Source organism: Cornus florida, unplaced genomic scaffold (assembly GCF_030987335.1).
Source record: "Cornus florida cultivar Cherokee Brave unplaced genomic scaffold, ASM3098733v1 CherokeeBrave_3.0.0_Hap2_Chr02, whole genome shotgun sequence".
Classification (NCBI taxonomy): domain Eukaryota; kingdom Viridiplantae; phylum Streptophyta; class Magnoliopsida; order Cornales; family Cornaceae; genus Cornus; species Cornus florida.
In genome coordinates, this window is record NW_026775572.1 from 105,917,997 (window position 1) to 105,925,563 (window position 7,567).

Here is a 7,567-nt window from a genome sequence, read left to right on the forward strand (position 1 = left end):
CCATAGAGATATAAATCATCCCTAAGACACCCAAGTGGCTTTCCATGAAGTCACGGAACTCAAAGAAAACGAAATCAAAAACAAAGATCAAAACGGGTAAAATCTATTAACCAAGGGGCAAAATGGTCAATTCACAAATAAAAAGAGAAACTTGACTCTAAACAAGTCAAACAAGGTTAATACAACCTAATCTAATCATTTCACAACATTCCAAGAGGTTCTAAGGACTTTAGCCAAGAATCCCACAAAACGCCTATTCCTGGTTTAAGCGAAAATTGACACTACCTCACTAAAATATGAATAACTCCAACTGTGATTTGAATATGAGAATAACATAGGTACCATTGGAAATATGACTCAAAATAATTAAGTTTAGGCTCAAGAATCACCCCATTTGGATTAGAAATGAAGAAGTTATGACCATTTGAAGTCGGAATAACAGTGCTGAAACAAAACTGAAGAGGCAGCTGAATGAGAGCAATTTCGGTTGACCGAAATGGAGTTTCGAACGACCGAACTGGGCATAAAGTTTCCTGAAAACATGTTTTTGAGGGGAGGTTACTTCGGTAGACTAAAATAAGGCATCGGTCGACCGAAATGGGCCCAAACAGTGAAAATGGCTACTGAATAAGTGTTTTACTGTGCAATGAAGTTTCCAAAAGCCATCGGTCAACCGAACTAGCATTTCAGATGACTGAAATGACTCGAGATGGTGCTGAATGAACTGTTATGCACAAGAAATGGTGAGGCTTCACCCAAGCCTTAAACCCCAACATGAAATTGGTCCAAAAATAAGATTTTAAGCTATATAAGCATGCCAACAAGTATACTTTAAGTATTGAAGTGTGTTACAATGGCCCATGTCCTCATTACATATCATTTACTCCAAATCACATATCAAACCTCCAAAGTTAGAAGTTACATTTCAAGAGAAAAACTTAGAATCTAAATGCATACATTTAAACTTTAAGGTTTGTTGCCCTTGGTCTCATATCATACATATCAAATAGGTCTCAAATAGTGTATCTAAGTACACTTTACATATAACAAGGCAAAAAGAGCATATTGAACCTAGCTAAGTGTTACAACATCAAAAGTAAAACTTAAACATGCTAACACTTGCATGTGAACAAGAACACTTTAAAAGAACTTCAAATCTCCAAACCACCCAAGGCAAGTGCAAATCTCCAAATCTTGAATCCTGTACCTGAACAATACCCCCAGTAACTTCAGGGTGAGTAACATAAAGCTACTCGTAGGAAATTAGCATGCATCGACTCGATTTCTTACAGATTTTTATATTAATATGAAACAATTCAAAAGGGTCATGCTACCTAACATCTATGTCAAGGTGAGACTCAGGGAGCATCTTAAGCTACCTTATAACATTTCTATCATAAATTACATCATCCATGCAATTTCAACAACATAGGTGCATGCTATACAAAGTAATAAGATATAGATTCTCAAAGTTATCAACTTGAAATCTAAAAGTGTGAAAGCAACTAAATATAACAATTTAGTATAATTAGAATTTCTAATACCACGCATCAAAACGAAGATTCTCAATGTTATCAACTTGAAATCTAAAATGCGAAAAACAACTAAAATGGGTCATGCCACCTAACGTCCATGTTCCAATTGAATTTATAGGATCATTCCTAAGCTACATTTGAACAACACAACATAATGTACTTAAAAATATCATAGTTTACAATGATTCATCAAAAATCATAAAATATGAATGTACTTAACAACATTAAAAGCATGATATGATTCATTCAAAATCATAATGCATAAATATACTTAACAGCATTAAATCGCCAATAACCAAAACCACAAGTCACAATTAAACATTAGTTGTCAACTTGGAATTGAATGCGAAATCAAATAGTGGAAGACTTAGACATCACGTCTCGGACTAAACTGAGATCAAAATGGTTATTCCGGGCATTAACCCGCTGGGAAGACCACCTTAGTGCGCACTATCTCAATCGGGAAGAACTCATACCTCCCGCACTAGAGCCAAACTCTAGCCATATCACAGTAACAATGTCCCAAGTGACTCCAAAATCAACAAATAAGTTCAAAACTTATACATAATTAATGCATGAAACCACCTTCCATGCACAAGTAAGTTGAAGCCAAACAATTCATACATTAGAGTTTCAATTCTAAAATGACATATATAATGTCAAGTCTTTACTATGATACAATGTATAAAACAATATCATCTACTTAACAACTTAAATCATGCTTCCATGGCCAACTTTAAACATTAATTCAATGACATTGTAGCAAGAAGTTTACAAGGCTAATAATACCAATAATTCACAAGAATCTCATATTACTACTACATAGTAACAACTTAGCAATTTGACTTCCAATAGTACACAATAAGCATTCCATATTCATAATGCTATGAAATCACAAGCCAACAATATATTCATATTAGAAGCATGTTCTCATAAATACAGATTTAACAACAATGTTCTTCAATGCTTAAAACATAATCAAGTGAGTACGCAACACGTCCAAATCCATGATTTTAACATAGAAACAACTTCTAAATATGATTAAATCCATGGAACAATTAGATAGAATTTAATTAAATAAAAATAGTTAAATTCTCTAGATTTCAAATAAATTCCAAATAGCCTCAATTTAATATATGTTAAGGGACATAGCAAGGTTATCAATAATATCAAGTTAAAAATCCAACTAAGTGACTACAACACTTAAAATAAAATTAATTAAACTAATTAATTAATTTCCTCTAGATTTTAAATCAATTCCAAATATTCCCAAATTTACGTATGTTAAAGAACATACTAAGGCCTAATTTAATATCACATCACAAATCAATTTCATGCTAGTTACAACCATGTAGATTAAACTTTCACCAAAGAAAAATATTAAATAAAAGTTATTCAAATGCGCTTAATTTAATATATGATAATAAACATATCATGGCCTAATTTAATAGCATGCCACAACTTGATTCCAAGTTATAGACAATCAAATAAATTAAATCTTATACAAAGAAATAATTAAATTAAATTTCTAGATTATGAACAAAAGCATGCATACAAGTTGTATAAGTATCAATAGCATGCAAGATAACAAGAAATTGAAACTATAACACCCCCTACCTCTATTTGAGATGAAATCTCAAATCCCCACCAAAATGAAACCGCTCCGAATCTAACGAAACTTTTAGGTTTTATCGAGGACAACAATGTGAACATTAAACACCAAGGAGGTACCATGAAAATCCAAACTTGGCTTCAAACCCGAACTTAAAAAATGGCCAAAAACGAACTCTAATAAGGGGGAAAGATGCGCGTAGTCAAGGCGAGTATAAAACACTAAGACACTACGACTTTTTACTAATGGGAAGTGGCTAGAAAAGAAGAGAGAAGGGTGGCAGCCCCTTGGCTGCCATGGCTGCCAGCCAAGAGAGGGGAAAGAGATCGAGAAAATCTGTTTTTTCTTATTTCACCCCCTATTTATAGAAAAACCTTAAAAGTGCCCCGAATGGGTCCCGCCGGGTTCGGAAAAGTGGAATTTGAGCAGACGCGCTCAAACGGCAAAACTCCGTGAATGAAAAAGAACCAAAAATGAGAAAGCATTAACAACAAAAGAAACGACATCAAAAATTGAGTCCCGAGCAGAAAGATATGCCCCGAACAAGTTCGGCAGCAACTAAGGTCAAAAACCCTGAAACTGGAGAAAAACAACCAGAAGGAAATTCTATGAGTACACAACTCAACAAAAAGTGAAAATGAATCTCGTACAAGGATCCAGGCTCAAAATAAGGCATTTTGTAATAACTTTCATTAATTGCACAATGGCCCCTCCAAAAAATGAAAACTGCACAACTGGCCCAGAATGAAAATATCTTCGGCAAATATTTTCTTAAAAACCCCTAAAATAAAATATCTTCAAAAGATATTTATGAAAAACACCCCAAGAAAAGAAAAAGATTCTAAAGAACTATGCATCCATGCCCCTATAAACACCAAGAACAACAAAGTATCTTTCTACAAAAGTAAAGATACATATTTCGTGGAAACCACTTAGAATGGAGCTACGTGAAGTCAAAAACTAACTCCGAACACAAAAGTATGGTTATGCCAACAAAGTGACAAACGGAAAAAAGACAAAATAGAGAAAAGGACGAAAAGTGAATAGTGTCCAAAAAATGAAAATGTGGAAATGACGCGGTCCTCAAAGGAAGTTGTCAATCCAAGGAAAAGAGTTTCGGAAATCATTCCAGAGCACTCGAGACGACACTAAGTGATGAGAAACTGAACTCAGGAAAGAAAGGAACAATGGAAAAAATAAATAAATAAATAAAAATAAAAAAATATCCGTGAAAATCTGAGAAAAGAAAAAGAAGGAAAATGACTGGGTCATTACAAAATTTTACCCCGTAAGTTTGACTAATTCAATGAGAACCACCATTAGAGAATTTTCTCACGGAGAAGGAGAACTTTTGCATGAAGCTTGGGAAAGATTGTATGACTTGCTAAGGAAATGTCCACACCATGGCATTCCAAAATAGCAAGTGGTTCAATATTTCTATGAAAGCTTATCTAACACTCATAAGGACATAGTTGATATATCATATGGAGGTTCATATTTTGGAAAGTATGAAGATGATGTTTGGCACCATTTTGAAAAAATGAGTGAAAATTCATTGCATAAATATCACACTTCTCTATTGGGTCATGATTCTAATGAAAAGAAGGAAAATTTGAAAGTGTGTCAAATTGAAAGTCCAATAGAGATTGTAGCTGAGGTCAAAACTCTTTCTCAAAAACTTGATCAATTCTTATTGAGTCAAAAACCGGTTATCAAATCATCTTCTTTTCATCACTCTCATCATTTTTGTAAGCATTGCATGACATGTTCTAATGTTTTACATTCTACTTCCAATTGTCCCCATGGACAAGTGTTTAATGAACACTTTGAACAAGTCAATGCTACATTTGCTCACCCTCATTCAAATATTTATGTCCCGATGTGGGATGAAAATTCAAGTCCTTTTCAAGTTAAAAATTTTCAAAATCGATATGTTCCTCCTAATAAAAGAAATAAAGGTTCTCAAAGATTTGTTTCATCTTCTTCTTATCATCAAAGAATGAACCACTTTTCACATCCTCAAGTCTATGAATCTCAAAATGGTTTTCATCATTCTCATGCACTTCCTAGTAATTCTACATTTCAAGATAAGGTTTTGGTGGCTTTGGGTAGTTTGGAAATAAACACTAATTTGTTGCATTCTCATTCTCTATCGATATCGAAGCTTAAATCTCAAATTGGGATGATAGCTAATGCATTGAATGTGAGAGAGATTGGTAAATTACCTAATCAACTTGAAAGGAACCCAAAAGCCCAATACTTTGTGGAAGCAAACTCTACATCGGGGTGTCCTTCCCAAGAACAAATATAAGCCATTAATACTTTAAGAAGTGGCAAACAAATTGACAATAGGGTTGAAAAACCAAGTGAATATAGTGAACCGATGCAACCCAAAGTTAGCACCTATCCCCTTCCCAATCCTCTTTCTACTTCCTTGGAGGAAAATGTTCCAATTAGGAATGTCCAATCTTCTTCATTATTTCCTCAAGTTGCAAAATCCTATGAGCCAAAGCTCAATTTCCTTATGCCTTAAGAGAGACTTCACCTTTTTGGAAAAAAGAAGGAAAAATTCATGACATGATGGAGGTGTTTAAACAAGTCAACATAAATCTTCCTCTCTTGGATGCAATTAGGCAAATTCCGCCTTATACAAAAATTTTGAAAGATCTTTGCACACAAAAGAGAAAGAACAAGGGACAAGGCCCTAAAAAAGTGTTCCTCACGGAGCAATTGAGTTCCATCATTCAACATAACACTCTACCTAAGTTTAAAGATCCCGGTGCTCCACCTATCTCATGTGTGATTGGAAACCATGAAGTTCGTAGAGCTCTTCTTGACTTAGGAGCAAGTATTAATTTGATTCATTACTCCATGTATGTCCAGCTAGGGTTGAATGAATTGAAGCCAACCTCAGTGGTGCTTTAATTAGCTGATAAATCCATCAAAACACCTAGGGGCATGGTTGAGGACATACTCATCAAGGTTGATAAGTTCTACTTCCCGATTGATTTTGTGGTTATTGATACCGAACCAGTTGCTAATCCTACCAACCACATCCCAATCATCTTAGAAAGACCATTTCTTGCTACCGCAAATGCTACCATTAATTGTAGATCCGGGGTTATGGACATTTCTTTTAGTAACATGATGGTTAAGCTTAATGTTTTCAATGCAAGTCGACATCCCATAGATGAAAACGTGTGTTGTCTCATAGATGTCTTGGATGAGGTTGTTGAGGATTCCATTCCTTCCATGATTATGAAAAAGTCAACCAAGGATAATCTTTCATCTCTTTTCTCCGAGGATCCTCTTGCATCTTGTCTCCTTGAAATGTATGAGAATTGTGGGTTTGACAATGGGGGGTCAATGAGTAAGGTTAATGATTTAATGGAATCCGTTGCAAGTTTGGATTTTCCACCTTGGAAAGCTCCAAAAGAACCTCTTCCTCCACTCTCTAGCACTCCACTGATCCCATCTTTAGTCTCTTCACCCACTCTTGAGCTTAAAACTCTTCCTTCCAATCTTAAGTATGCCTTCTTAGGCCCAAAAGAGACTCTTCGGGTCATCATTTCTTCAAGCCTTGAAATAGACCAAGAGAATGATCTCTTAAATGTGCTTAAAGAAAATAAGGAAGCTATTGGATGGAGTGTGGTGGATCTAAAAGGAATTGACCCTTCTATTTGTATGCATCGCATTCTTATGGAAGAAGATGCAAAACCTTTTAGGGATGCCCAAAGGAGATTGAATCCAAACGTGAAAAAGGTGGTTAAAAAGGAAGTTATTAAGCTTTTAGATGCCGATATAATTTATCCAATCTCTGATAGCAATGGGTGAGTCCAACTCAAATAGTTCCTAAAAAATCAGGGATTACGGTGGTTGAAAATTCAAAAGGTGAGGCAATTTCTAAGCGTACCGCCAATTCATGGCGTATATGCATTGATTACTGCAAATTAAATGCCGCCACTAGAAAAGATCACTTCCCTTTGCCATTTATTGATCAAATTCTAGAGAGATTGGCTGGGCAATAATATTATTGTTTTCTTGATGGCTATCCGAAGTACAATCAAGTAGCCCTGGACCCTTTAGACCAAGAGAAACCCATATTTACTTGTCTCTTTGGCATATTTGCTTATAGAGGGATGTCTTTTGGTTTGTGCAATGCTCCTGCCACATTCCAAAGGTGTATGATGTCAATTTTCTCGGACATGGTGGAAGAGTATCTAGAGGTCTTTATGGATGATTTTTCTGTCTTTATGTCTTCATTTGATGCATGCCTTAAAAATCTATCTTTGGAGCTTAAAAGATGTCGTGAAACAAACCTTGTTCTTAGTTGGGAAAAGAGCCATTTCATGGTTCAAGAAGGTATTGTTTTGGGACATGTCATCTCAAAAAGGGGAATTGAGGTGGATAAAGCAAAAGT